Source organism: Perca fluviatilis, chromosome 11, assembly GCF_010015445.1.
Source record: "Perca fluviatilis chromosome 11, GENO_Pfluv_1.0, whole genome shotgun sequence".
Taxonomy (NCBI): domain Eukaryota; kingdom Metazoa; phylum Chordata; class Actinopteri; order Perciformes; family Percidae; genus Perca; species Perca fluviatilis.
Window position 1 is genome coordinate 3,338,555 of NC_053122.1, and position 9,420 is coordinate 3,347,974.

A 9,420-nucleotide genomic window follows, 5' to 3' on the forward strand; every position below is an offset into this window, starting at 1 on the left:
AGAGAGTCTCATATTTCTTTGTTGGAAGAAGTGATGCTATAAAAAAAATAAATAAAATCAACTCCTGTGGCGTTGGTAAAAGTAATTTGTTCACATGAAACCGGTGCTTTTAAGTTTTCAAACTCTTTATTTCAAGTCCTCTTTAATGTTCTGCATGTGATGCATTTAATGGAAGTCAGGGCAGAAGAAATCAAAAAGTGATTTATTGCCCGAGCGTCTACATGTATACGTACATAATCTTTCCAGCGTTGAAGAGGCTTTTTATTCACAAATAAATCCATTTTTCCTGACTCTGAAAAAGCAAAAAACAGGCGGTACACTACAGATGATTATATATATTTATATATAAAATAAAAAAAAAAAGAAGCAAGAGAAAGGTCAAGACTAGAGGAACCTTTCAAAATAAAATCCCCTTGGCGGTGAGACCGCTGGAGCAGCCGCTGGGCGCCAGTCTCCACGCCGGTAAAGTTTTTGCGTGGCGTTTACACGTAAACCTGATGTTGGACAACGGCGGAGGGGAGAAATGACAGGACTACAAAGATGGTTTCTGAGAGAACTACAAAGATGGTTTCTTCCTGTAGACGAGGACCAGATGGAATGATGAAGTCCTCTCTTTACTTCCCCAGCAACAAACTGAAAGAGTTAAAAAGAGAGATTAAGAACGTTGTGTGAACGTTAGAGGAACGTTGTGTGAACGTTGTGTGAACGTTAGAGGAACGTTGGGTGAACGTTGTGTGAACGTTAGAGGAACGTTGGGTGAACGTTAGAGGAACGTTGGGTGAACGTTGTGTGAACGTTAGAGGAACGTTGGGTGAACGTTAGAGGAACGTTGGGTGAACGTTGTGTGAACGTTAGAGGAACGTTGGGTAACGTTAGAGAACGTTGAACGTTGTGTGAACGTTAGAGAACGTTGGGTGAACGTTGTGTGAAGCGTTAGAGGCGTTAGGTGAACGTTGTGTGAAGCGTTAGAAGGCGTTGGAGTGAACGCTTGTGTGAAGCGTTAGAGGAAGCGTTGATGCGTTAGAGGGAATGTTGGGTGAACGTTGTGTGAACGTTAGAGGAACGTTGGGTGAACGTTAGAGGAACGTTGGGTGAACGTTGTGTGAACGTTAGAGGAACGTTGGGTAAACGTTAGAGGAACGTTGGGTGAACGTTGTGTGAACGTTAGAGGAACGTTGGGTGAACGTTGTGTGAACGTTAGAGGAACGTTGGGTGAACGTTGGGTGAACGTTAGAGGAACGTTGGGTGAACGTTGTGTGAACGTTAGAGGAACGTTGGGTAAACGTTAGAGGAATGTTGGGTGAACGTTGTGTGAACGTTAGAGGAACGTTGGGTGAACGTTAGAGGAACTTTAGAGGAATGTTGGGTGAACGTTGTGTGAACGTTAGAGGAACGTTGGGTGAACGTTGTGTGAACGTTAGAGGAACGTTGGGTGAACGTTGTGTGAACGTTAGAGGAACGTTGGGTGAACGTTGTGTGAACGTTAGAGGAACGTTGGGTGAACGTTGTTGGTGGAAGCGTTAGAGGTCGTGTGTGAACGTTAGAGGAACGTTGGGTAAACGTTAAGAGGAATGTTGGGTGAACGTTGTGTGAACGTTAGAGGAACGTTAGGTGAACGTTAGAGGAACTTTAGAGGAATGTTGGGTGAACGTTATGTGAAGCGTTAAGAGAGCGTTAGGTGAAGCGTTGTGAGCGTTAGAGGAAGCGTTAGGTGAAACGTTGTATGAACGTTAGAGAGCGTTGGGTGAGCGTTGTGTGAGCGTTAAATGCGTTGAGGTGAGCGTTAGAGGAACTTTAGAGGAATGTTGGGTGAGCGTTGTGTGAAACGTTCCTGGGTGAAGCGTTAAAGAGAGCGTTGGGTGAACGTTATGTGAACATTAGAGGCGTTGAAGCGTTGGGTAGCGTTAGAGGAAATTAGGTGAACGTTGGATTAGAGGGTTGAAGGTTATAGGAACGTTGGGTGAACGTTAGAGGAATGTTGTGTGAACGTTGTGGGAACATTAGAGGAACGTTGGGTGAACGTTATAGGAACGTTGGGTGAACGTTAGAGGAATGTTGTGTGAACGTTGTGGGAACATTAGAGGAATGTTGTGTGAACGTTGTGTGAACATTAGAGGAACGTTGGGTGAACGTTATAGGAACGTTGGGTGAACGTTAGAGGAACGTTGAGGTGAAGCGTTGTAGAGCGTTGGGTGAAGCTAGAGCGTTAGGTGAACGTTAGAGGAACGATGTGTAACGTTAAAGAGGCGTTAAGCGTTAGAGGCTTATTGTAAGCGTTATGTGAACGTTAGAGGAATGTTGTGTGAAGCGTTGAGGTGAAGCGTTAGGTGAAGCGTTAGAAAATGTTGTGTGAAGCGTTAGAGGAAGCTTAGTTATTGTGAAACTTGTGTGTGTGGTCACTGTATTGTCCTACCTGCGTTGAGAACCAGCTGTGCGTTCAAGGTAGACTCTGTTCTGGGACTGGAGCCATCTGCAGGAACCACCCACCCCCAAAACACCGCCCACACAGGGAGGAGACACGCCACCAGGGCCACACAGGAGGGGACCGAAGCAGGACGGAGGGCGCACACACAGCAAACCGGGCACACCTGGTGAGACACAGGGCCGCACGGTGGGGGGCACACACCACCACACCATGAGACAGGGACACACACACATGGGGGGCAAGGGGACACACACACACATGCTGGACAGGGCCCCCGCCACACACAGGGAGGGGACGCACACACACGTAGGAGAGCACACACCTGAGACACACGCCAGGGAGGGCACACACCTGAGAGGAACACACCTGCACAGGGGGACCCAGAGAGGACACACGCCACGAGCCCCCCCTACACGCACACGCACAAAGCACATAGGACACACACGAGATGCCGCCACACACACACACACACACACACACACACACACACACACACACACACACGGTGGAGTGTGGTGGCCAGTACAGATTGAGTGGCTCCTTGAACAAGGGAACATTGTTGCGGGGCCAACACTGAGCCGATTCACAGGCGTGAGGCCATTCATGAACGGACTAGCCATGCGTTGACCGTCCTCCATGGCTCGCTGTGAGGGTCTGAGGGGAGATGACCTCGTTAACTCACCGTTAGTCCCGTTAATCTGGGGATCATTCCGGGAGCTTCCACAGCCCAGACGGTTAAAATGAACGTTACTGTCCCTTTAAATCAACTTCACTCACTGAAGACAGGTCAGGTTAGGGTGTGTGTGTGATGTCAATGTCAATGTATGATGATGATTCAGTTATTGTGTGACTGTCTCGTTTACCGTGTATTGATGATGATGATGATGATGATGATGTCATGATGATGATGTTAATGTATATGTTTGGTATGTGTGTGTGGTGTTGTGAATATTATTGATGGTGATTAATGTTTGATGATATTATTCTTACAGTATTATTGATGATGTTGATATAATATGTGTGTTTACAGTAATTTGATGTTGTGATGATGTATTTGTATTGTATTGTATTGTATTTTTGTTATCATATGTGTGTTGTTTCAGTATATTATAGTGTGTGTGTTATTATTGTTGTTGGTATGTGATAGTTTGTGTTAGTTGTTAGGTATGTGTTTTGTGGTATTATTGTGTTTTTGTTGTGTGTTTTGTATTATTGTTATGTGTGTGTGTTTATTGTTTATTTGTGTTTATTTGTTTGTTATTGTTGTTATTACTTTGTGTTTGTTGTGTGATTGTTTATGTTGTGTGTTATGTATTGTGTTGTAGTATGTGTTGTCTAGTATAGTGATGTAGTAATGATGATATATTGTTAAAGTATTGTTGTGTTATTGTTATGGTATGTGATAGTGTTATGGTTTGTATGTTTTATTATTTTAAATGTGAATGAATTGTATTGATGTTACGTGTATTGTATTGTCTGTGTTGGTATGTGGTTTATTATTGTGTGTACGGTATGTGTTGTCTGTGTTGTGTGTGTGTGCGTTTGGTATGTTGTTTGTTATTGTTTTGTGTGTCTACAGTGTATTAGTATTGTTATTTATTTATTGTGTTTGTTGTGTGTATTTTTGTGTATTTGGTATGGTGTTATTTGTGTGTCTACAGTATGTGGTATTGTGTGTGAGTCTGTGTCTACGTGTGTGTGATGTTCTGTGTGTGTGTGTCTCTCTGTGTACTGTATTGTGTGTGTAGTGTATTGTGTTGTGTATGTGTGTGTGATGTTATGTGTGTGTTGTGTCTGTGTGTGTGTGTTTTTGTGTTGTGTGTGTGTGTTTGTGTGTGTATGTATGTGTGTGTGTGTGTGTGCTGTGTGTGTGTGTGTGTGTATCTCTGTCTTGTGTGTTGTTGTTGTGTGTATTTTGTGTATGTGTGTGTGTTTGTGTGTGTCTCTGTCTTGTGTGTTATTTGTGTGTGTGTGTTATGTGTGTGTGTGTGTGTGTGTCTGTGTGTGTTCTACGTATGTGTGTGTTGTGTGTGTGTGTGTGTTGTGTGTGTGTATCTTGTCTGTGTGTGTGTGTGTGTGTGTGTGTGTGTGTGTGTGTGGTGTGTGTGTCTATCAAGTGACCAAAACATTGGGAGCGACAAAAGTGTTGAAAAAGTTGATTTATTTCAAAATTTTGACCCAGAAAAACGTGACTAAAAGACAACACGAGAGTTAACAGAGCTGCAACCAAACTAGTTTATCTCTAAATGTGATTTAAATAAACCGTTGTCATGGTGAATATCAAGAGAGGTCTTCTCTCTATGATGTCATGTTCACGTGGCGCCACCTGCTGGACTCACTGGGATCTGAACCCTCGGCTATTTCAGGCCATTTAAAACTAAAAACAAAAAAAGGAGACCAGTGAAGTCTGAAGACCTTTTTCCACAGCAGACATGTCGACATGTCATACCCTATTTTCGGGACTATAAGTCGCATTTATTTAGAAATTTATTTCACAAAAACCAAGACCAAAAACAGCCTTTTTTCATCTGTCAACTACACAATAACACACAGAACAACAGGCTGAATACAGTAAGTTACCGTTAACACATTACATCACATTTCTCTGATTTCTTCACTGCAGTAAGAGTCACCTGTTCTCCAGTCTCCCTCACAAGTTTCTCCCTCATTTCAAACTTTCTTTCTGCTGCTCGGTTACCGTTTTCGGCTGCATATTTAATTTATTAATAAAAGTTATCTCTTTTCTTTCTCAGTTGTCTTTAAGAGCAGCATGTAGTTGTCACAAGCCTAGAGCGCCCTCTAGCGGCTGTAGACTAATGTTTTCAGTATGAATTAACATGTAAAAACATGTTAAATTATATATATTTTCATATATAAGTTGCACCTGACTATAATGTTTAATATTTATAAGGCTGTTGTCCAGAACATTGTTCCTTTTTATGTAGAAATTTTTCTTTTTTCCTACCAAAAAATGTGACATTTGTATTTGTGTCTCCTTCTTTGGACCTAATCTATCCTTCCTTCTACTGTCCTACTTTTTACAAGTTTATCGCTTCTTTCTTCTTACGTCACCGTTTTTAAAAGTTTTTGATACTATTTGGACCTACTCTTGCCTTCATTCCTCCCTTCTTTCTACTGTCTTTCTCCAAGTTTTTGTCTTTATTTTATTTATTTTTTTTACAATTTGTCTCTTGCTCATCGGCATTTAAAAGTGTTTTTCAGATACAAGGCTGTTGTTTAGTAAATCTATCGCTGACAGCGCTGTACTGTTCCTGTTTATAGAGACTGCCGAAAATGATTAGCGCTGGTCAGGCCCCCCCCCTTTGGCTTAAAGAAACAATTCAAAAAAGGGGTACATTAGTACAAGGGTACAAAGTTAGAGAAGCCCTGCATTAGAGGATGGGTACCCGAACAGAGCCAGTCAGGACCCAGCTGTACCCGACGAGCCGGGGCTTATAGAGAGCCGAAGTCCCGCCCCCTTATACTTCCGGTCCAATGGGACCTTATCTTTCGAAAAAATATGAACGAGGGTCAATGGAGAGATAATAATTATTTTTTGATCCCGTTTGAATTGAGCCATGGATTACAAATATGATGTTCGTCAATTTAAAACATTATTTTTCAACCTGAAGAAAGTCTCAGTTTGTTGTTAAACTGTTGAAGTATCAGACTGTGAAAATACATAATTAGAAAGACTACAAACATCATGGATGACGTCTCTCTGAAGCTACTGTGTGTATCGTTACTGTGATGATGTGATGATGATGATGGTATTGTTTGTTTGTTGTGTGTTGTGTATTTTTTGTGTTGTTGTTGTGTATTTTTATGTTGTGTTGTTGTGTGTGTGTGTTTGTTGTGTTTTGTGTGTGTTTTGTGTTGTATATGTGTTGTGTATGTGGTGTTGTTTGTTTTTTTTATGTTGTGTTTGTGGTGTGTGTTTGTGTTGTTATTGTTGTGTTTGTGTGTTTTGTGTGTGTTTATGTATTTGTTGTCTGTGTTTTTATGATGTTGTTGTTGTTTTGTTGTTGTCTGTTTGATGTTTTTTATTGATATGTGTGTGTATGTATTGTTTTATTGTATGTTTTGATTTTTTTTTGGTATTCTTATTTTTGTATTTTTATTTGTATTTTTGTATTGTATGTGTTTTGTTTTATTTATTTTATTTTTTTGTTTATTATTGTTGTGTTTTTTTTTGTTTATTTTTTTTATGTTTTTTTTTATGTTTTTTTTTTTTTTGTTTTTTTTTTTTTTATTTTTTTTATTTTTTTTTTTTTTTTTTTTTTAATTTTTTTTTTTTTTTTATTTATTTTTTTTTTTTTTTTTTATTTTTTATTTATTATTTTTTTTTTTATTTTTATATTTTTTTTTTTTTTTTTATTATATTTGTATTTATGTGATGATATATTGATGATTTTTTTGTTTTTGATGTGTGATGTATATTTTTTGTTTTTTTATGTTTTTTTTGTTTTTTGTATTATTTTATTATTTATTGTATATTTTTTTTGTTTTGTATATAACTATTGATGTTGTGTTTAGTGTGTTTGTGGTGTTTTTTTTGTTATTGTGTTTTTGGGTTGTTTGTTTTTTTTTTTTTTTTTTGGTTTTTTTTTGTTGTTTGTTGTTGTGTGTGTGTGTTTTATTTATTGTACCAGGATGTAACGTTACTCTAATGAGCAGAGGATCTCTCGTTCTTTTGCTTCTCTGCTGAAAACACTTGACTGGATAAAACACAGCAGGTAAGATAACGTTACATGTGTTGTGGAACAGAGCTAAGCTAAGCTAGCTAGCGAGCAAACCAAGCATCAAGCTAGGTGAGCTAGATTGTGTGAGACGGGAGATGTAGTCCACTGGGAGATGTAGTCCACTGGGAGATGTAGTCCACTGGGAGATGTAGCGTCACTGTGTCCACGTTCGGACACCACTCGCTGCTATTGGCCATATTCGGACACTTCCGACCTGACGCACCTTCCGGTCTTTTCGCGGTACTTACATTTACGAGCTTCACCAAAAATGTTAGCAGAATTGATCCATACCCATCTAACAATCTACGTATGGATTTTCCTATATGTACGTGGACATTTAGATGTCTAATTAGTATATTAAAGTTACTTTTGATGAGGAAAAGAAGAAATAACGCTCGGGCGACGATCTTTTCCACTAAAAAGTTTCTATTTTTTCCGTACTGGAAATTAAGGAGCTTTTATTGCACAGTTCAGAGTTGTTGAAGCATGTCATTTTATTGTGAAGGACGGAAGTACGATCTGGAAGTTTTGACAGCATTGATGGGACTTAACACCCCAGAAAACCGACCAACGGCCATTGTTTACAGCGAGGAGATAAGGGTGTCCGGTTATGGCCTATAGTAGCGCACGCCTAATTCACCGGAGAATTAGCGTACTTTAGCCGGCTCTTGTAAAGTAAAAACTAAAGTAAACAGTTAAAACTATACACACCGTTAGAAAGGCAGGAAGCTACACTTTAGTTTTACACCATTAAAATAACTGAAAACATTAACAGATCTTTTATATTTGTATTTGAACACATATTTTGATAGAACGTTGGCCAATAAGTGTCCGAAAGGGGACACAGTGACGCTAGTCCACTGGGAGATGTAGTCCACTGGGAGATGTAGTCCACTGGGAGATGTAGTCCACTGGGAGATGTAGTCCACTGGGAGATGTAGTCCACTGGGCAGTTTCACACTAAACGAAGTGGTCATATGACAAATCTACGGCTAACTGAGACTTTCTTCGGTTGAAAAATCATCTTTTAAATTGACGAACATCAGATGTGTAATGCGCGGCTCAATTCAAACGGGATCAAAAAATAAATTTGAGTAGATTATTGAGTTATTGAAATTTTGAGTTTAGGTCCCACGAGATCCACCGGAAGGGGGCGGGACTTCGGCTCTCCATCATGTAGGTGCGCTCCTGCGTTAACGTGCGCTGATGACCTCATCCGTTGACATTTCCGAATGCCTTCCTACAGCTGCTTAATAAAAGCTTTCCACACAAACGCACGCGTCATTAGTAGGAGAACAAACATGAGATTTTAGCTGCGTCGGGCTCGGACAGGAATATCTTAATGCCTGTTGGGCTCGGACAGAAAAATGCGGCCCGATCCGCACTCTATTGTGCATGCTGACTCACCGAAATATCTTACTGGGACACTTGATGCAACTCAGCCATCGTTAAGGTTATCAATGTCAGCTGCGCTTTACTGAGACATTTCCCTTCGTACCTGGTTTTTTTGTCGCTTTCGGCTCGTTTTTCGACCTTTTTTCTTTGATGGCTTACTTTATTAGTGACTTTTTTGGGGTCTTTGTCGACCAAACTGTAAGTGAGAAGGCTATATGAGACAAGGAATAATAATAATAATAATAATAATAATAATAATAATAATAATACAGTTGCCCAATGCTTTCGGCCGTTTTCGACCTTTTTCTTTGATGGCTTACTTTATTAGTGACTTTTTGGGTCTTTGGACCAAACTGTAAGTGAGAAGGCTATATGAGACAAGGAATAATAATAATAATAATAATAATAATAAATAATAATAATAATAATAATAATACAGTTGCCGATGCTTTCCGCTCGTTTTCGACCTTTTTCTTTGATGGCTTACTTTATTAGTGACTTTTTGGGGTCTTTTCCGACCAAACTGTAAGTGAGAAGGCTATATGAGACAAGGAATAATAATAATAATAATAATAATAATAATAATACAGTTGCCGATGCTTTCGGCTCGTTTTTCGACCTTTTTTCTTTGATGGCTTACTTTATTAGTGACTTTTTTGGGGTCTTTGTCGACCAAACTGTAAGTGAGAAGGCTATATGAGACAAGGAATAATAATAATAATAATAATAATAATAATAATAATAATAATAATAATAATAATAATAATAATACAGTTGCCGATGCTTTCGGCTCGTTTTTCGACCTTTTTTCTTTGATGGCTTACTTTATTAGTGACTTTTTTGGGGTCTTTGTCGACC